The sequence below is a fragment of the Anolis sagrei genome, chromosome 9 (genome assembly GCF_037176765.1).
Source record: "Anolis sagrei isolate rAnoSag1 chromosome 9, rAnoSag1.mat, whole genome shotgun sequence".
Lineage (NCBI taxonomy): Eukaryota > Metazoa > Chordata > Lepidosauria > Squamata > Dactyloidae > Anolis > Anolis sagrei.
In genome coordinates this window covers 23,758,197-23,779,737 of record NC_090029.1, presented here as the reverse complement: position 1 = coordinate 23,779,737, position 21,541 = coordinate 23,758,197, and the positions used below count along the sequence as shown (strand labels likewise).

Genomic DNA, 21,541 nt, shown 5'->3' with positions numbered 1-21,541 from the left:
ATCCCACCGATTGGAATTAATGTTGTTTGTTCCCACTTGAACTGTCAAGGCACAATGCTCATGGAAGCCTAGGAGTTGTAGTTTTGCAAGACCTTTAACCTTCTCTGCCACATCAAACTACAAGGCTTCCATAGCATTGATCCATGACAGCTAAAGGGGTGTCAAACTGCATTAACTCTACAAATCAGGACATGGGCATGAACCCTTTTAACTGTGGTCCTAGCTGAAATCATTATGGGAGATCTTTGACTACAGGCAACAATATTTTCCGCAATTCTGTGCATGAAAACAAAGCTGGTGCCCATCGGACCTTCCAAAAGGTGCAATGTCTCGGCCCCTGCCCAGGACAATTTAGGGGTATTTGGGCTCACTTACAGGGAGGTTATCTCCCATCAGTGAAGAACTGAAACATTGGTGCTTTATTATGGCATGCGACACATCTGATTCTGCCTAGAGATTGAAAGGGAAGAGCAAGGGAGGGTTGAGATGCTCAGCAACTCACTGCACATGGCAAATATTCATCATGTTTCATTTCTTATGGAGACGAAGCAATCAGTTGCACGACGCTGGAGATAATCCGGCCTTGGGGCTGTTTTTTGACCTTGAAGAGAGCTTCTCAGCTCAGAAATCAGAATCCATATCTTAATTAGCAGAGTTAATACTCAGGCTTAGAAATGCCAGAGGTAACCAACTTCGAGGCACTTGGCTGCATCTGCACTGTACAATTGACGCAATTTGACCCCACTTTAACTGCTGTTTCTCAATGTTCTGTAATCCTGGGAGTACCAGTTTGATGAAGTACCAACCCTCTTTAATTAATCAATCCATCATTTTATTTATACCTTTCCCTGCCTCCCAAGCTTGGGGCTCAAGGCAGTTTGCAGATGGAGAGAATCCGAGTCTCACCAGCATATCCATGTCATAAATAAAACTCCATAGGTTCATAAAGTGAGAGATCCCACCTCAGGCAACCCCATTCTGCCATGCAAAATTACACAATCCAAAATGTAACTAAAAGATACAAAAATCAAAGTGGTATTTACTGTAATTATCCATAAGATGAAAGCTATTTAAAGCCTCTTGCCTTAGAGAAAACTGCCCAGGCATGGCAACATTGCACCAATGAGTCTGCAAAGCCAAAGGTGCATCTGCATAACACTACGTAACAAAATTTGAAAAATGTTCTGTTCCTGTTTTGAAATAATTATTTCCCATTTAATTGTGCACTACTTACTTTGAAACTAGTTGTTCTACTCCAGAAACTTCATTTTTTATGGAACAAACTAGGTTGAATTGGTTGAGACTCAATGAGATATTGAAAAACTATAGAAAAATATGCTGCAGGATGTCCCGCCACAACAGCTTATGTGGCGTGTGCAGCTTATGTGGGGTAATGTAAAATAAACCATGTGTAGTTCATGTTTGATCAGCCCACACACTGCCTTGCCAGAGAAAGAAAAATATACCATGCAGGTAAAGAACATGTAGTTTACTCTTCGTAATTCAGAACAACATATTTACAATGCAATCAGTTGTATCAACTCACATAATGTCCTTTTATGAGGGATTTAAAATGGTCTTTCTTTATCCATGTGGATAAACTCCTTCAGCAGCTCATGAAACAAGCGCACTCCAAACTCTGTGTCTGTCTGCTTCTTTCTTTTTCTCTCCTCTGCACTTGCAGAGCTCAAGCCTGAACAAAAATGAACCAGTAACCAAAAGTCCCAGGCTCAGCCTGCTCCCAGGGCATTGCCCAACCAATCAGCTTCATGCATTTTATTTTACAGTTGATACACATTAACTGATTCCTTGCATGCTCCAACAGTTTAATAAACCTTTCCAATGTTTTAATAACAGTGTAATCAATAGCATTATGTGCATGGCTCCTTCAGCATGACTTTGCTCTGAATGCAGACATCTTGCCTTGGAGAAAACTATTCAAGCATTTCTGTACAAGGTTCCAACTATTTCTGGCCATTTTCCCCCCTCGAAGCACTGAAGCATGAGTCAGAAGGGAGCCAAAGAAAGCTTGTTTCTCTCCAAAAGCCACAGTTAATTTGTATTGTTTCACGGATTTAGGGATTTGGAGGAAGGCAAATGCCAAAGAGCCTTGTCTTCTTGCGGGCTCACCTGCCTGACATTTGCGCTGGGTGTTTGATCCCTTTTTTAGGATTCCACTCCGTTCTTTAGACTTCCTTCCAAAGGCTCAACGGCGGTCTCAAAGGTTACGGGACGGTTGGCCTGCGGAATCCCTCTCCGCCTGTTTGCTCAGCTCTCGAAGTCGCCTGGGCGGACGCACCAGCCGCAAGAGCGCTATTTGCCCAGCATTAGGCCCTGTTTGCCTAAAAACACCTCCCAGCATCCAAGGCTCTCCAAACATTGGGTCCCATCTGTCAGGCCCGACTCTTGCCAAAGACAATATTTGCCCAAACTTTTGCTCCTTCTTGCTTTTCTAAGTGTAAAGAAAAGAAGGCATTTCTGCGCATCAAAGGCTTAACTCAAACAACGGCTAATAGACAGAATGGAAAACAAAGAGCATTGCTATTGCTGCCATTAAAAAAAGAAGAAGAAGAGGCAGGAGAAATAGCTTTGCATGAATTCAATATAAAGGCTGCTGTCTCTGTTGAGTTTTTAAAACCTGGATTCCACTGAGTTATTGTGTGTCTACACTATAGGATTAATGCAGTTTGGCACCACAAATGCAGCTTGAACAACAGTATATGGTTCTGCACTGACCAAATAATGCTATCCAGCAGAGTTTAAACTGCGCTATATGGTCAGCCTTAGACTCAGAGGATCTTAGGGTGCATCTACATTGTAGGATTAGCATAGTTTCGCACCGCTTTAACAGTCAACCCTGGGAACTGTCGTTTGGTGAAGTACCAGCACTCTTGAGCAGAGAAGACTAAAAAGACTTTGCAAAGCTACAACTCTCCAGCCAGGCAGAATAGGGTTGGATTGGATGACCTTTGGGAATCCCTTTCCACTCTAGTGCAATATTGACTGATTTGAAACCCAGTGTAGTCACCTGATGCTTTTAAGCAGAGTCTAGAAGGGCAATCTGCCAAGAGTGTTTTCATTGGGTCCTTCATGTCAAAAACAAGTTAGAGTGGCTGATCCTTGGGGCTTCCATCTAACTCTACAATTCTATGTTCTATAGGCTGCCTTGGCATCAAGCAGAGGCTGGATGGCCATTTATTGGGAGGGCTTTGATGGTTTTCTTCATGGCAGAAGGGGGTTGGAATGGATGACCTTTGGGAGTCCCTTTCTACTCTATAATTCCATGTTTCTATAGACTGCCTTGGCATCAAGCAGAGGCTGAATGGCCATCTGTTTGGAGGGCTTTGATAATGTTCTCCATGACAGAATGGGGTTGGAATGAAAGACCTTTGGGAGTCCCTTTCAACTCTACTGCAATATAGACTGTCTTGAAGTTCAGCTGAGTCTCCTTCTCTGGAGGCTTTTAAGCAGAGCTTTCATGGCCATCTGTCAGGAGCGTTTTCATTGTGTCCTCCACAAAGCAAGTTGAACTGGCCCTTGGGGTTTCCATCCAACTCTACAATTCTATGTTTCTGTGACTCTAGTAGAATATAGACTGCCCTGGAGTCAGGCAGAGGTTGGATGGCCCTCTGTCGGGATGGGTTTGTGTCCTTCTTGGCAAAAGTGGGTTGGACTGGATAGTCTTGGGGGTATCCCAATCCTCTATGATTCTATATTTCTATGATTCGTATTGCCTTCCTATGGAAAATATGTAGGGAATGTATACACTGCTTCTGAATGTGGAGGTTCGCATCGCTTCCATTGTTTTATATGCCATCTTCTGCTTTTTACAAGACAATCTTGGAAGGGGCCAAGCGGACCAAGAAGCCCTTATTCCATGTTGATTGGATAACCATCCCAATCATAAGAATCCCCATTAGCCAGCCTTTTCATTTCCGTAATTGAATGCACGCTGCTTGTTTACGGCGTTTGCTTGTCGCTGCTTTTCCTTCCCAGGTGACTCTTTAGTCCCTAACATTTTCCGCTGAGCTTTTTTGCGGTGACAACAGGCCTCCCGCAGTTCGGCTCGCATTAAAGCGATTAGATCTCGCAGTCTCCTCAAGGATGACAGCCTGGCTTGTCTCATAAAGGTAGTTCTTTATTATAATATATCCATTTTCTTTCTTGGCGGTTTGTTCAGAGAGAAAGAGAGTTGGTAGCAGCCTCGGTTCATGTTTAATTCATTGTGTTTTGAAGAAAGAAATAACTCCGCCAAGCACTGTGCTAGATAATGATCTGTCTGTCTGTCTTTCATTCATTCCCTCCTTTCTTTTCTCTTTAACGTTGCAATTTGGTAACCCAATAAATCTCTTTTTGAGATAAATGTCAGGATTATTATTTTTTTAAACTCGAGGGAGTATCAAACAGGTGTTTTCAGGAGAGAAAAAAGCATAATTGGGTTTGACAGGGAAAGAGAGACAGAAAGAGAAAGGGACTTTGAGAAGACTGAAGGTGGTTGTTGTTGTTGTTGTTGTTGTTATTATTATTATTATTATTATTTGAAACACAACAAGATGAGTTCACAGCAGACACTCTGCTGGCTGTTGTATTGGATCACATGTCGGACACTCCCCAAGTGTCTAGGACTGTATGTTGTATCGGCAAATAATGCGTGCAGATCCCAGTAAGGTGGCCTTCTGCAGCTGACAGATGGTAATTTTGCGGGCGCCAATTGTGTTTAAGTGCAGGCCAAGGTTTTTAGGCACTGCACCCAGTGTGCCAAACACCACTGGGACTAACTTGACTAGATTGTGCCAGAGTCCTTGCAGTTCAATCTTTAAATCCTCATATCATGATGTTGTTGTTGTTGTTGTTGTTGTTGTTGTTGTTGTTGTGTTTAATATATTTCTTGTATTGTTACTTTTATTATATTACTAGCTTGGGTTCCTGATGTTGTAGTTCAGCCAAATGAAGATGAAGTGTTTGGGGGTTCAGGGCCTTTAGAGCAAGGTGGTTCTCCAGCTGAGAGACCGGAGGGGGTTTCAGAGCAAGTTGCTGTTGTTGAGACAGAGTGTGAGAGTGAAACTGTTTTGGAAGCCAACAGGCCAGGAGAGGAAGATAACATTAGCTCATTTGAGGAAATAGCTGGCTTAGACAGGGATACCTGTCTGAGGGGAGCAGAGATTCAGGTGTAGGAAAGCCCATGAGAAAGAGAGGCAGAAGTAGGCCTCTCAAGGTCAAAGGAATGTGTTCATGTTTTGCAGTTATGTTATGTTGTTATGTTGGCAAGTTTGCTCTAGGTGCATCATTGGTGGGGTTCAGTGTGCTCTCTGGCTGCAGGGTACACTACAACTCCCATGATGGTGAGTCAGTCCTCTCAAACCCCTCCAGTAGGTTGAGTTAGTCATGGGAATGCTGTGTGCCAAATTTGGTCCAGGTTCATATTCAGTGGTCACCGTTTCTTTGGTTGTCGGTGAACTACAACTCCCAGAAAGAAAGGTCAGTTCTCCCCAAACCCCTCCAGTAATCATTATGCACAGTCATGTGTATCAGGTATGCGTGCCAAGTTTGGTCCGGATCCATCGGTGTCTCTGGATGTAGGTGAACTACAACTCCCACAAATCAGGGTGAATTTCCCCCAAAGATCTGGTCATGGGGCTCTGTGTGCCAAGTTTGGTTCAATTTCATCTTTGGTGGAGTTCAGAGTGCTCTTTGTTTCCAGGTGAACTATAAATCCCAGTACCTACAACTCCAAACTGTCCAGGCCATTTCCCCTCAAAACTCAGCAGTATTCAAATTTGGGCATATTGGGTATGCATGCTCCAACACAATCATATTGTCTCAGAACTTCTCTCATTTTTGTGGATATACTATAAATCCACTTCTTTGGATGCAGTAAAGAGTAATAGTAATAATGGTGATGATGATGATGATTTGTTATCACTTCTCCTTATGGCTTGAGGAGCGGTACAACACAGTTATTATTTATTTATTTATTTATTTGCTTTATTTCTATACCGTGTTTCTCAACCTATATTAGGTGACTCAATGCGGTTTACACAGTATTAATTACTACAACAATAACAATTAAAACACAGCATACACAATAGCAAACACACAACATTCATACAATGCCTCGATCACAAACAAGATCCAGTCTCATATCATATTCCTATGTTCAGTTTACCGTCATTCTGTGTACAATTGCCATAAGACAGGCATATTGAAGTACATTACTAGGGCAATACAGTGGTCAGGTTGGTAAGAAAGACATAAATCCACTCACTGAAAGTCAGTTTCTCCCTGGGAATATTCCCCCTTTTTGTCACATGTGAAATTTTTTTGTGTTGCAATACCAGAATTCAGGCAGAAGATGGCGATAGAGGTAAATGGAGTTCAGGCATAATATAGCATGGAATCAATGCACTTTGACACCATTTAATCTCCCACAGCTCAAGACTATGGGACTCTGGGAGTTGCAGTTTTCTATAGCCTTTTGCAGCAATGGTTAAACCTCCAAGTGACATTGGAGAATTGAAAGCACATGCTTTTGCACCATAAACAAGTCGTGGTTGCATCCCTTCCCCTTCTAACCCAATAGCATCAAAGGCATATGAGAGCCATCATCCTCATCCAGCCACCTGTCTTCTTCCCAAGAGATTTGCAGGATTTTTCGAAGGCAATGCTCTCTGCTTGATTTGGGAAAATGATGCACTTGCAGAGCTCAGACTGTGCTGTATTTTGGTGTCGACGTTGGCTTTTGTGGAGAGGTGGCTGCCTAGGAAGTGGAGATGATCAACATTTTCTGGCATTACACCATTAAGCTGTATTTCTGGCATTGCAGAGGGATTGGTTGGTGCCTTTTGCTGGTAGAAGAGCACTTTGGCTTCCTCAATGTCTAGTTTGAAGCCAAGATTTTCATGTGCTTCTGTGAAGAAGGTGTTAAAAAGTTGCTTGTAGGCCTTTCTCAGAATGAGCACAGACTATGATATCGTCAGCATATTGGAGTTCTATACTTTTGGGAGATTGCAAGTTCTTTAAACCTCAGCAGGCAGCTAAGAGCATTGCAATGCTTCCTCTTCAGGTTGCTTTTAAATCAGGCTGCTTTAAAACTAGCAAGAGAATGCGTGCTGCTTCTTTCCATAAAAAATGCCTGCCCAAAGCGCACCAAGAGCTGCTCCTGGTTACGCAAATAGCAACGTCTTTGTGGGCTTTGTTTGCCAGGCTAATATTGACTCTGCCGCCTGCCACTGGGCCGTTTGGAGCAATGTTTGGCTAGCATTAGACCCTGCTATGATAACAGAGAGTGCAATGAGGAAAGGCATCCATCAGCCCTCCCTCCACAGCTCAAGTATGGCTCTTGCTTTTGTGCAAAGATGCCGTTTCCTCCTCCTGCAAACAAGCCAAGGAGAGAGTCGCAACCGGTTTGGCTGGCCATCTAAACAGCAGCCATGGTTGCCCCACAGACTGCCATCCCAGGTACCGCTGGGAAGGAATAAAACAAATTGGCTTCTTCCTCTTCTTCTTCTTCTTCTTCTTCTTCTTCTTCTTCTTCTTCTTCTTCTTCTTCTTCTTCTTCTTATCATGCAACATTTTATTGGTGTTGATGTCAGTCTTTTGTGTGTGTTTTTAATGTATGCTTTTCAATAATACTATTTAACAGTATTATTAAAATACATATAAAACAACAGCTCCCAAAACCCCATTGGCTTGAGCCTGGGAGATCAAGTGGTGTCAAAGTGCATTGATTTTATTTTATACTAGCTGTCCCCTGCCACGTGTTGCTGTGGCCCAGTCTGTGTATATGTGTTTTGTGTGTGTGTATATGTGTATATGTGTGTGTATATATTTGTGTTTATGTGTGTTTGCATATATATGTGTGGTTTTGCACATGCGTAGTAATTGGGTTTTTTTGTTTTTTGTTTTGCTTTTCAAGTCTCTTCAGCTGTGTTTTTCAATATTTTTATGAGTGATGGTCATTCATTAGCTTGATAGATGTATTGTGTCCAAATTTGATGTCAATTCGTCTAGTGGTTTTTTGAGTTATGTTAATCCCACAAACAAACATTACATTTTTATTTATATACTAGCTGTATCTGCCACACGTTGCTGTGGCCAACCTTCCCTCCCTCTTTCTCTCCTTCTTTCTTTCTCTCCTCCCTCCCTCCCTTCCCTTTTTTCTTCCCTTTTTTCTTTCCTTCTCTCCTTCCTTCCTTCTCTTCCTCTTCCCTCCCTCCCTTTTCTTTCCCTTCCTCTTTCTCCCCTTTCTTTCTTCTCTACCAACTCCCAGCAGTCCTCCTGATCGATCGAGCTACCTACCTGCCTATCTATATCTAATCTATCTATCTATCTTATCTATCTGGGGGGGGGGGGGGGGGTTCTGGGAGTAGCAGTCCAGGAATAGGAAATTGGAAATATGCAGGAATTGGGATGGTCTCAAAGAAATCCAAGGAGAAGAAATCTTGCCGCTTGAAAGCAGTGTGTTTGGATCATCCTCCTCTCCTAAAGGGCCTGGTTTAGGGGATACTGGCAGCTGTAGTCTGGAAGAAAGTGCTATTGTGTGTTTTGTTTGCCAGGGAGAGTCATTTTTGCGCATTTGTGGTAGCATATTTTCTACTTTTTTGGCTTTTAAAGCCCCTTACACTATGTTTTTCCATGTTTTTATGAGTGCTGGTCACTCATTGGCCTGATAGGTGTATTGTGTCCAAATTTGGTGTCAATTCGTCCAGTGGTTTTTGAGTTATGTTAATCCCACAAACGAACATTACATTTTTATTTGTATAGCTAGATTATGCAGTCAAAGTCCATTTTCCTCTAGCACCATCTTCTGTTTGAATTCGAGGATTGCAATATGAACAAATTGCACAAGTGACAAAATGAGCCCCGGGGGAACTGACTTTTGGTGACCAGATGTATTGCTTCTTCACCAACTTGACCGCTGTAATATTCTGAAATCATAATATAATATAATATAATATAATATAATATAATATAATATAGGAGGGCGGGGCATGCAATCCTGCTGACTACTCCTGCTGCAGAGCTTCTCCATGGAAAAGTAAGTTAAATATAACTTGCCCAAGGTCCAAACAACTGAAAATAGACTCCAAGCATATCTAATATAATATAATCTATATATATAAATCTGTTAGGTTGGTTCAACCGGACAGCAAAACTCCACAACCCCCCAACGAAACTGTACCAAAATTGCCATGCCCATAACACAACCCACAAGGTACAAACATATCTACTCAAAATAAAAAACAACACAACAACACACTCACAAAACGGCAAAACAACAAAACCAAAAAAAACCAACGAAACTTAACCAAAATCCCCATGCCCATAACACAACCCACAATGTACAAACATATCTACTCAAAATGAAAAACAACACAACAACACACTCACAAAACGGCAAAACAACAAAACTAAAAAAAAACCAACGAAACTTAACCAAAATTCCCATGCCCATAACACAACCCATAAGGTACAAACATATCTACTCAAAATGAAAAACAACACAACAACACACTCACAAAACGGCAAAACAACTGAGCATGCGCATTGGTGCCCAGCCGCAAGTTCCCTGGCGCGCGCGCACACAGTCTTCCAGCCAACGTTCCCTCTGCGGAAGCCATGCCCACTCCAAGCCCCGCCGCGCCGCTTCCCGCACACACCCACCCCTTGCCGCACGCACACACACAACTCCATGCTCCATCACTCCCCCCACCGCACACACACACGCAACCCCACGCTCCATCACTCCCCCCACCGCCACACACACACGCGCAACCCCACTCCCCCCGCTGCCGCACACACACACGCAACCCCACGCTCCATCACTCCCCCCGCCGCCGCACACACACACACAACCCCATGCTCCATCACTCCCCCCGCCGCTGCACACACATACACAACCCCACGCTCCATCACTCCCCCCGCCGCTGCACACACACACAACCCCACGCTCCATCACTCCCCTGCCCCAATCTTACCTCCTTTTACTTCACGCCACCTCCAAACCCCACCCCACCCCTTCCCGCCCTGTCAAAATCCAGGAAAGACAGGAAGGAAGGAAGGAAGAGAAAGGGAGATAAAGAAAAGGGGGAAGGAAGGAAAGTTAGAGAAAGAAGGAAGAAGAAAAGGAAAGAAAAGGAAAGATGGAAGGAAAGGAAAGAGAGACAGCAGAAGAGAAAGAAAAGGGGGGAAGGAAGGAAAGAGATAGAGAAGGAATAAATAAGAGACAGAGGGAGAGAAAGAAAAAGGGGGAAGGAAGGAAGGAGAGAAGGAAAGAAAAAAGGGAATAAAGGAAGGAAAGAGGGAGTGAAGGAAGGGCGAAGATGTAGAGAAAGAGGGAGGGAAGGAAAGAAGGAAAGAGAGAAGGAAGAAAAGAGACCAGAAGAGAAAGGAAAAAGGGGGAAGGAAAGAAGGAGAGAAGGAAAGAAAAAAGGGAATGAAGGAAGGAAAGAGGGAGTGAAGGAAGGGGGAAGATGTAGAGAAAGAGGGAGGGAAGGAAAGAAGGAAAGATGGAAGGAAAGGAAAGAGAGACAGCAGAAGAGAAAGAAAAAGGGGGAAGGAAGGAAAGAGATAGAGAAGGAAGAAATAAGAGACAGAGGGAGAGAAAGAAAAAGGGGGAAGGAAGGAAGGAGAGAAGGAAAGAAAAAAGGGAATAAAGGAAGGAAAGAGGGAGTGAAGGAAGGGCGAAGATGTAGAGAAAGAGGGAGGGAAGGAAAGAAGGAAAGAGAGAAGGAAGAAAAGAGACCAGAAGAGAAAGAAAAAGGGGGAAGGAAAGAAGGAGAGAAGGAAAGAAAAAAGGGAATGAAGGAAGGAAAGAGGGAGTGAAGGAAGGGGGAAGATGTAGAGAAAGAGGGAGGGAAGGAAAGAAGGAAAGAGAGAAGGAAGAAAAGAGACCAGAAGAGAAAGAAAAAGGGGGAAGGAAGGAAAGAGATAGAGAAGGAAGAGGAGAAGGAAAGATGGGAGGGAAGGAAGGAAGGAGGGAAAGAAGGAGAGAAAGAGGGAAGGTTGGCCACTGCAACGCGTGGCGGGTAAAGGTTGTTATTTCTATGATTATTATGATGCTATTATTCCTATGAGACCCTTTTAGGGGGAATGGGAGAGGTGTCAGGTCCCAGAGGCAATGCATTGCATTATTGTTATTGTTATGATGGTGGTGAAATAAAAGGGAATAAAAAGAGAAAGAAGGAAGCAAACAGGGAGAGAAGAAAGTCAAAGGAAGAAAGGGGGAGGGAATGAAGGAAAGAGAGAAGGATGAAACCAAGTAGTGAAAGAAGGAAAGAAAGAAAGAGGCTAATATTTACAGGAAGAAAGGAGAGAAAGGGGGAGGAAAAGGGGGAAGGAATAGGTAGGTACCTCTCTTTCATAATAGTCCAGATATCTACCTCAACTTTGATAAGTTTTACTATAGGCCATAGCAACGCGTGGCAGGGCACAGCTAGTATAATATAATATAATATAATATAATATAATATAATATAATATAATATAATAATATAATCAATAGTATTGTGCCTTCCAAAACAAGCTCTGCTCCCTTTTCCTTATGACACCCTTTCACATATTTATACATGGCTATCATGTCTTCTGTCAACTTTTTCTTCTGCAGGCTAAACATGCCTAGTTCTTTAAGACGCTCCTCCAGGTTTCAATTTGTCTTTAAAATTGCTATCCAAGGCACTGAACCTTGCACTCCAAATAGAAATAGGACCCTGGATAGCTCCTTTGAAAGTCTGCATCTTGGAAAGGATGAAGATGCACTTAAGAAGGACTGCTTTCCAAAGTCCATTTGGTTGCACTGTCTGGCAAGCTCATGTTTGCTTTCTGGAGAGATGGGAACATTGACAAAGAGCTCTCTTGCTCCTGTCAAGAAGTGTCAGCCTTTTGTGAGGATGTTTGCGCTCGGCTTACATGCCAGCAAACTCTTAATCTGGCAGAAGGAAAGGCAAATATTGATGCGTTGGGCTCATAATGGGGCCCCGACAATGTTTGCTTGTAGGACTGGAAAACATAGGAGGAGGTTCTTGTGTGATTTTATGAACAGTTTTCTCTCTCGGTCCCTTGACTCAAACAAAGAGCGCATGTTTCGTTTCATTAGGATTAAAACCAAAGGGCTGGGATCCTGTTGGGTTCTTAGCATGTGTTGGTTCCTTTCTAGAAGCAGATGGACATTTTCGTCAATGTTCAGTTTACAATCTCAGAAGTGGTGCCAAATATTGTGCATCATGCATTGATTCTCAGGCGCATTATGCACAGCCATGCGTGGATGCATAGATGCATATTGTGCTGTGAACAGTTGCAGTTTATTAATAAGGTAGCACAGTGTAGGGATGTAAACACCGAGTCCTTGATCTGCAGTCACAGAAGTGGCACCATACACATGCATCATGCATTGATTCTTGGGCACATTATGCACAGTCGTGCTTGGATGCATCTTGCATGTATTGATTCATATTGAGCAATGCAGGACTACAGTTTATTAATTAAAGTAGCATTGTGTTTGGTTGTAAACATAGGATCCTTGATCTGTAATCTCAGAAGTAGCACCAAACATGTGCATCATGCACTGACTCTTGGGCAACATTATGCTCAGCTGTGTGGGGGTGCATCTTGCATTCATTGCTTTATTGATGCATATTGAGCTGTGCATGGCTACAGTTTATTAATAAGGTAGCACTGTGTTGGATGTAAACATAGGATCCTTGATCTACAATCTCAGAAGTGGCACGAAACACATGCATCATGCATTGACTCTTGGGCAACATTATGCACAGTGGTGTGTGGATGCATCTTGCATGCATTGCTGTATTGATGCATATTGAGCTGTGCAGGGCTTATTAATAAGGTAGCACTGTGTCTGGATGCAAACATAGGGTCCATGATCAGGGTTTCTGAAAGGTAAGTGGCAAAACAACGGCATTTTCTCAGTAAGGATCCCACTCCTTGCAAAATATTCCTTCTATTCCCAAATTTCTTGCATTTCAGTATCTTAAAGAGGCAAACGTAGTGAGACCAAAAGAGAAGATGGATATGACAAACAGGATTTTTAGTGTCTCGCCCTCTGAATTCTCATAGGAACAATGGATTCCTTCCTCTCTGCCATTGCAACCCCTTTTGATTTAATATTGGGAAGAATATGTATACAAAAAACCATTTATCTTTGGGACAAGAAACCCACCAAGTGTCCTGAAGCATGAATTGGCAGCAATGATGGTCATTTGGGTATGAGTCTACATCAGGGGTCCTCAAACTAAGGCCCGGGGGCAGGATACGGCCCTCCAAGTTCATTTACTCATCCCTCGCTCAGGGTCAACCTAAGTCTGAAATGACTTGAAAGCACATAACAACAACAACAATATTATCTCATCAGCCAAAAGCAAGCCCACACTTCCCACTGAAATACTAATAATTTGTTAAAATTGTTCTTCATTTTAATTATTGTATTGTTTTAAAGTGTTTTTTGCACTACAAATAACATATGTGCAGTGTGCATAGGAATACATTCATGTTTTTTCAAATTATAATCCAGCCCCCCAACAGTTTGAGGGACTGTGACCTGGCCCTCTGTTTAAAAAATTTGAGGACCTCTGGTCTACATTGTAGAATGAATGCAGTTTCAACCCAAAGCTACGGGATACTAGAACTTGTAATTTGCATGTATAGACAAAGAACGCTAAATTACCTTTTGAGACTACACCTCTGTGACATTGAAACATGGTAGTTAAAGTGGTGCCAAACTGCATTCATTCTGCAGTGTAGATGCACCCAAAATGGCCTTTCAGTGTATCTTCTTTACAAGATTCAGATAATTTCAGCAAACTTTTCTCAGGCCCCTTCTATGCTGCTGTATAAAATCCAGACGATGTTTTAAACTGGATTATATGTCCGTGTAGACTCATATAATCCAAAGCAGATAATGTAGATTATCTGATTTGATAATCTGAATTATACGGCAGTGTAGGTCTAGCCTAATTCAAGTTCCTTCCCTTGATCTAAACATTGGATTCCTATTGATGCAGGTTAGAATCACGTTGGTTTTTTTAGCTGCTGTATCACACTTTTGGCTCAATGGTTCTACTAAAACCCCTTGGCCCCTTTCTCTTGTACTGCTTTCAAGGAAGTCATAACCCTTGATATTAATTTTACCATCGGTTTAATTTTCTCATTCAAGAATGAATTCATTATCAGGCAGATCAAAGCTTGTTGCCCCTTTACTATTTGTTGCCCCTTAAGTTGACTTGCATCGATGACCCTGTTTCTCCATATTGGACTGTCTTCCAAGGGAACTGGTTTTATGAGTTCAAACGTTAAGGACTGAGCAATAGAAATGAAGGGGAGAGAGGTGGAGAGGCATTTGGGGTGGTGTCTCTTGGGCACGCTTTGAGAAACCAAATAACTCTGCTTTCTTTGAGCTATTTATAGGCAGAAATGATGAGAGACAAGCATCGTTCAAGGAGGGAGAAAAGGGACTCCATGCTCAGATTCGGAGCCAAGTTGCAATCATTCATGGGTATACCTCTGAGGCTGGCTCTGCTCCAGGCCACAAATATGCAGAGAAGAATCCTGGGCTTGGCACAGATCTCTCTCTTTGCAAGGAGAAGGGAGGACATTCGGATTTCAAGTCCTGGCCTTTCCTATTCCCAGTCCTGCAAAGTGCCCCAGACTTTCCCAAGTTGGGATCTAATGCAACTCCATAGGAGATTAAACAAGACTCCAAGACAGCGAGGATGGGAGGATAAGGCACACAGGTCATGGGTTCAAATCTTCCCCTCTTCTTGTGCAGAGAATAAACATAATAATAATAATAATAATAATAATAATAATAATAATAATAAGGTCAAAGCGAGGTATGAATAAACGTAATACTGATAATGATGATTGTTGTTATTATTATACACATCAAACTACTCTGGGACTTCCGAATTCAGACTGACAGAGTTTTGGCAGAGAAGGCTAAAGACCTTGTAAAACTGTAATGATTTCATAGCCTTGAGCCATGCCAGTTGAAGTATGGTCAAACCACATTAATTCTACAGTGTGGATAAGTCATCCCCCCCCCCCCCAGTGAGTTTGGCACATAAGGCATTCAGTTGAATATCTGGTGCCGCAGTTCTGTTGTGTAACATTTCCATCCACACACAAGTGTAGCTCTACTATTGCACAATTCCCTACATAGAGATACATGATCTACATGGCTATGATGTAGGATCTCATGCCCAGATTTCTGAATTTGGTACACATAGGCACATATGTGTATATTTTACCTGGTGGATAAAATAAGGATAGTAGTTTATAGCACATCCATCACTGGCAGCCTTAACAAAGCTTTGATGTACGATGGGGATGCCTTCCTGAGACAACGGCAGCATGATGCATTGCATTAAAACTCCATTGGAACAAAGGCCCTTTTGATATATTACAGAGGTACATCTCAAGAGTGGAGAAACCTTGGCATATTATCTTCCTCGGCTGCCAAGGTGATGGTCTGGTAATGTGTTCTCAATAATACATCATTTCAGGGGCAGAAAGGGCCTCATTTGTGGAAGGAGACACAGATAATGTACCACCAGGCCAGAATCACATAGCCTTGTGTAGTTTGTGTTCATTTAAGTGACATACAATCAATGTGGCTTTTGGGTGCATTGCCTCCTTTGAGTTCCCTTTTTCCTTTTTCCTCTTGCTCCATTGTGTTTCAGTGTATCTCAGATCTTCAAAGTGCCATCCTTCCTTGGCTTCACCTCAGTGTGCGCTTGTATGATTGCCCATCATGAAACCCAGAAAATGCAGTTGGTTTCCTGTGTGTGAATCACTTCCCTTAAGGAAGTGATTGGGCATTTTGGTCCTATATCAAAGTTCAAGGTTGCAGCAGCAAAGTTGGGCATTGGTGGCATTGTGATTTCTTTGTTGTTCATTCACATGGTGCACTCTGCATGCAAAAATATATTGGACATGAGCATGGTTTGCCAATTTGGTTGCACATTGCAGTCCCAACTCCTAGGCCATGGTGCACATTTCCTGCTTAACTCTCCAGACATAAAGTTATGCTACATACGATAGAGATTCTTTGTCAAAGAGTCCAAAGCCGGTAGCAATCTAGACAGAGTACATCTACACCAGTGGTTCCCAATTTTTTTGACCAGGGACTACTTTGACCAGGGACCACATGACCAAGGACCACTTGACCAGAGACCACTCCTGGCTGGTCTTATTCCAACCCTACAATATAGACCATGTTCTAACATTAACTTTTACTTTTAAATTCTACCCCATAACCAGTAGTTCGCTACAACCAGGGACCACTTTAACCGGGGACCACTTTGACTGGGGACCACTTTGACAAGGGCCCACTTTCACCAGGGACCAATTTGATCAGGGACCACTTGACCAGGGACCACATTGACTAGAGACCACATTGACTAGGGACCACTTTGATCAGGGACCACTTTGACCAGGGACCACTTCACCAAGGACCACATGACCAGGGACCACTTTGACTAGGGACCACTTTCACCAGGGACCACATTGACTAGGGACCACATGACCAGGGACCACTTTGACCAGGAACCACTTAACCAGGGACCACTTTGACTAAGAACCACTTAACCAGAGACCACTTTGACCAAGGACCACTTAACGAAAAGGTTACGAATCAATTTTTGGTCAACTTTAGATTTGGTTTGGTTATTTGAGGTGCCGATTCAGAAAATTGCATTGGATAGCTCTAGTTTCTGATACAGAACATATGCCATCCAGTAGTCACCATGTGTTCACCCATAGAAAACCATATTCAATAATCTAGAGCTGATGTGGTCTATCCAATGCAATTTTCTGAAGCAACACCCTAAATAACCCCAGGAACAGGCCTGAAAGAGAAGACAGCACAGGCGCCACATGGAACAGCTCCACTCGGGGGAGGGAGGAGGCGGAGAAGCAGCAGTCAGGAGACTGGTTGTCGCACCTTTCATGGATAGTCAGCCTCTCCCCTCCCAACATCCCCATTGCCTTGGCACTATAAGAGAGTTTCTTGAGACCAGTCGCTCTCGTTGCAACGGTGTAGTAACGGTGAGGGTGCAGACCATATTTTAGTTCTTGGGGACCACTGGTGGTTCATGGACCACAGGTCGGGAACCACTGATCTACAATATACAATGATTGCAGTTTGACCCCATTTGAATTGCCCTGATTCAATACTATGGAATCCTGGTGTTACCAAGAAAATGGACCCCTTAAATAATGTTTATCAATGAATTTATTATATTAAATATTTTCCCAGGCAGCTTCTCAATGCCAGCAGACCACCTTCCTATGTTTCGCAATTTTGATAAAGCCAAGTAGGCTATGTCTCCCTCCTCTCCACAATTGTGTGAATTAAGTCACCTTTAAAAGGCTACCTAGCCCCTGGATATGTGTACTTGGTCTGACTAATCCTCTCACAGTGGAGGGACAAAGCCGCTTAATGTATGCATTCCAAGTGCATCCCATTGATAAAATATCTCCCGTACTTATGAATGAAAACATCTTTCCATTGATAAACACCAATTTCATTGAGAATATTCCTGCTGTCAGTGAGAGGTTTTCTGGCTCTCATTGATTTCATCTAGACCATGCATGGGCAAACTTGGGCCCTCCCTCCAGGAGTTTTGGACTTCAACTCCCACCATTCCTAACAGCTTAAGCAGTGGAGGGGGAAAAGGAAGAGACCTGAGGCTGTTAGGAATGGTAGAGTGGAAGTCCAAAACACCTGGAGGGGAGGCTCAAGTTTGCCCATGCATGGTCTATGCACTGCTGGGAATCAGCACATAAGTTGCAGGTGAAGCTTAGCCCTGCTGCTCACGTTCAATCACTCATTATATTTTAGTGGACCATCTCTTTGTGTTTACTTGAACCGGGCCATTGAGTCAATCTAAAACTCTTTTGCACATTGCTTCCCTGCAATTGTTGCTTTCACACTCATATCTGGTTGTGGATCTTTTAATGAACCCAGGCTTCACACTGGCAAACAACAGCTCCTCAAATTTCCTACCACCAGGAGGACCAACAATAGAAGCCGCTTCATGGAACTTCCAGCCAATGGGAGACTGAAACCTAGCCGTTCTGCTATTCAGCCAATCAGAGGCTGGCATGGATATTCTGAGTGGCTGTCAGAGTAAATATTCTCCAATGCTTTGTGTCAGTACTTTGAGCACTAGCTCAACTAATATCCTCTCTGGCCATTGAGATTAAAGTAATCTGCCTTTGTTGTCTGTGTTTTATTTGACCTTTTGGCTGCATGATACACCGGGTTCACAGACCTCGGATTTAGTGGTACAGTAAAGTCTCGCTTATCCAACCTTCGCCTATCTGACAGTCCGTCTTATCCGATGCTCTTATCCGATTTCTCCCTTTTCCTCCAGCATTTCCTCTTCAATTAAAGGAGCGCTCCTCAACTCTCTCTCCATTCCCAATAAGTGAAAAAGGCAAGACAAGGAGGAGAAGGAGGGAGGAAAGGGGAAAAGAGACAGGACTAGAAGCAGAAGCATCTTCTCTCCTTCCTTCTGTGATTTCCACGCTCCTCTTCCACATCCGGGCACTTCCCCCTGTGCAGCTCTAGCCCTGAGGCACTGCCTTGCCTTAACCCTTTGAGTCCCTGTTGTTAGTACTCTACGTATCTAGTGCCATGTGCGATGGGTAGCAGTTGGAGACTCCATATTATCCGACATTGTTGTTTGTCTGACGTTCTGCTGGCACATTTTTGTTGAATAAGTGAGATTCTACTGTAATTGAAATCCCTCAACACTGTCAGCTGCAATTTTTCAAGACCTTTAGCCTTCTCTGCTAAAGAGAGGAAGCTACAACTCCTAGGATTCCATAGCATTGAGCCAAGTGGTGTCGATCTACTTTAATTCTAAAGTGTAGATGCACCCCAGGTCTCCCTCCTTCTATTCTGCAGAAAGAAACAGCAGCTGCTGATCTTGTTCTTGTTCTTCTCTTGTCCTAGAAAATACCTAGAGAGGATATTATATAAGTGAAACAGTGTATCCTGTTTTCGTGGATATGGAATCATACTTCTTAAAAGAATGCTTTTAAGACCAAACCTGCAGTTTTTTTATAGTGCTTTTAGGTTTATTGGTAGCATTTAAATAGTAGGATATAAATAAATATATCAGCAACAGCAGCAGCAACAATATATTTTTCTGCCTGTAATTTGGCTCTTCCAAAGTCATCATCCGCTGCAAATGGAGTAAAGGCCCTTTCCTTCACATGATAATCTCTCACGATCCGGTCCCTCCACCAAGAGGCACAGAAATACACATTTTATTGCAGGAGCCTCAGCCCACAGCCCTCCTGCAGCCCTCCTGCTAACCAGATAAATATATGCCTGGTTTTCTCCCATTGAGTTCAGAGGCAGGGAGTGAAGGAGGGGGAAAAGTAGAGGCTGCCAAAAGGAATCAATCTCCGGAGTGGCGCTTGGGGAACAACGGCACTAATACTTTGGGAGATTGAAATGCCGCCCATGAAATTACATGCCATTTATCACCGCCAACTGCTGCTGCAGCATAGAGAAAAACGGTTATTGCTTTTTAAACACTTGTGATTGCTGAGGAACACTCTCTAATCTCACCTCTTTAATATGCATCTTATGAAAATGTCCGCCAGAGTGAGAAGGCGGCACTTATATACCATGCTCCCCCCCCCCCCACACTCTCTCTCTGTATACATTTGACACAAATGCCATCACACTCAATGAATGGAGATCTTGGGCCAGGATCTGGTAAGGAACTTACACTGGTGTAAATACTGTTATGTAATGAGTGTTGCTTTTGTTGTGTGATTTCAGCTCCACTGATCTTCAGCTTTGAGTTCCTGGCATTCCTGTCCAAAATAAGACATAGAGGGATGAAGGCAAGGATCAGAGGATTGTATTCCCTAGGCCAAAGAGGATGTCAGGAGGGTCTACGGCAGGGGTCCCGAGAGCTGATTGTTGCAAGTTGGTGCTGGCTGTGATCTGTTGCTTACGTGTTGTTTTTACCAGTTTGATTATAAAAACATTGTTAAGTGTGCCACAAAGGGTGAATAGTTTTTTGTTCTTGACCGGGAATGGTCAAAGGCTATTCATCTCATGTTGATCAACTTGAAATAAAGCCTTGTTGGAAAACCTCATTGGGATCTCATCTCCTCCCTGCCTTCTGGGCCTGTCACCCTAAACTCCCAGTCTCTAACAACATCATCCATCTTAGGGTCATCTCCGCCATCCTTGTCTTCCTCATCTTCCCGAGCCACCTTCCTGGCTACCTCAGCAAGCCCCTTGGCTCTTCTGATGAGAGACAAATGGCCTGGAGTCCCTGGATGAAATTCTCGGTGCCACTCCATAGCCTGTGCCACGACTTCTATGGCACTGTCCATATCTCCTATGCGACTAAACCATGCCGCGATTTGTAATACCAAGCTCGGTCTATGCCTTACTTCTTCTATACCTTTTAAAATCATGTATGTTTCAGTGACAAGGCCTTGATCTAATTTCTGTTTTGCCATAGTCCACTTCCTCAATCTGTTCTCTCTCTGCCTCTTTTTGTTTTATTTCAGCCTCTTTTTGTGCTTCTCTCTCGGCCTCTTTTGGTTCTCTATCTTTTCTTTTTTGTTCTGCCTCAAATGCCCTTTCTACTTTTAGCTGTGACTCTCTAATTGTCACTAAAGCTGTCTCTTCAGCTTTGGTAACCGCCATGTTGGCTGCTTCTGAGGTAAATTTTTGTTTGTGGTAGCTTGACATTTTACCTCAGAATTTCCTATAAACCACTGGATTTAGATTTTACACGATCCCAGCGCTGCTCACCAGAATGTAAAGAGAGCTTAGGGCATTTAACTCAGATTTGTTAAAGGCAGAATAAACTTCAAATCACTGCCACCAGTTAAAGTACTATGCTGAGCTGTTTCTTATTGAGAAGCTTTTAAGTCTCCCTCTGCTGCCACCAAATGTATTGAATCTGTTTCTCTAACTTGCTTAGAGATTCTTCAGTAGAAATGCTTTAAATGTTTCTACACAGAGGTTCACGTGAGGCAGAGGCTTGAACGCTAAAACATTGATATTTATTGTAGAGAACTTGAGTAAATCAGATACAAAACTTGGCTGTTTCAGAGTATTGTCTTGGATGCGTGTGGTTACATAAACAGTAGATTCTTGAAACACTTCTTAGTTACACTTAAACACTTCACTAGCAGTCCTTGCACTGACTAGGCTTCTTTGACTTCGAACAGTCCTCTGTCTAGGACAGTGTTTCTCAACCTTCCTAATGCCGCAACCCCTTAAGACAGTTCCTCGTGTTGTGGTGACCCCCAACCATAACATTATTTTCGTTGCGACTTCATAACTGTCATTTTGCTATTGTTAGGAATCGTAATGTAAATATCTGATACACAAGATGTATTTTCATTCATTGGACCAAATTAGGCACAAATAACCAATATACCCAAATTTGAATACTGGTGGGGTTGGGGGGGATTGATTTTGTCATTTGGGAGTTGTAGTGTTGCGGGGATTTATAGTTCATCTACAATCAAAGAGCATTCT

The 21,541-nt window shown here is 43.0% G+C and overlaps 1 long non-coding RNA gene across 1 annotated transcript; it reads left to right on the top strand.

Moving 5' to 3' along the window:
* Positions 1 to 4,008: 4,008 nt before the first annotated feature.
* LOC137097596 (uncharacterized) lies at positions 4,009 to 20,136 on the top strand. Its single transcript, XR_010910286.1, has 2 exons — positions 4,009 to 4,130; positions 19,814 to 20,136. It is a non-coding gene; the product is annotated as an uncharacterized lncRNA (long non-coding RNA).
* The last annotated feature ends 1,405 nt before the right edge of the window (positions 20,137 to 21,541 follow it).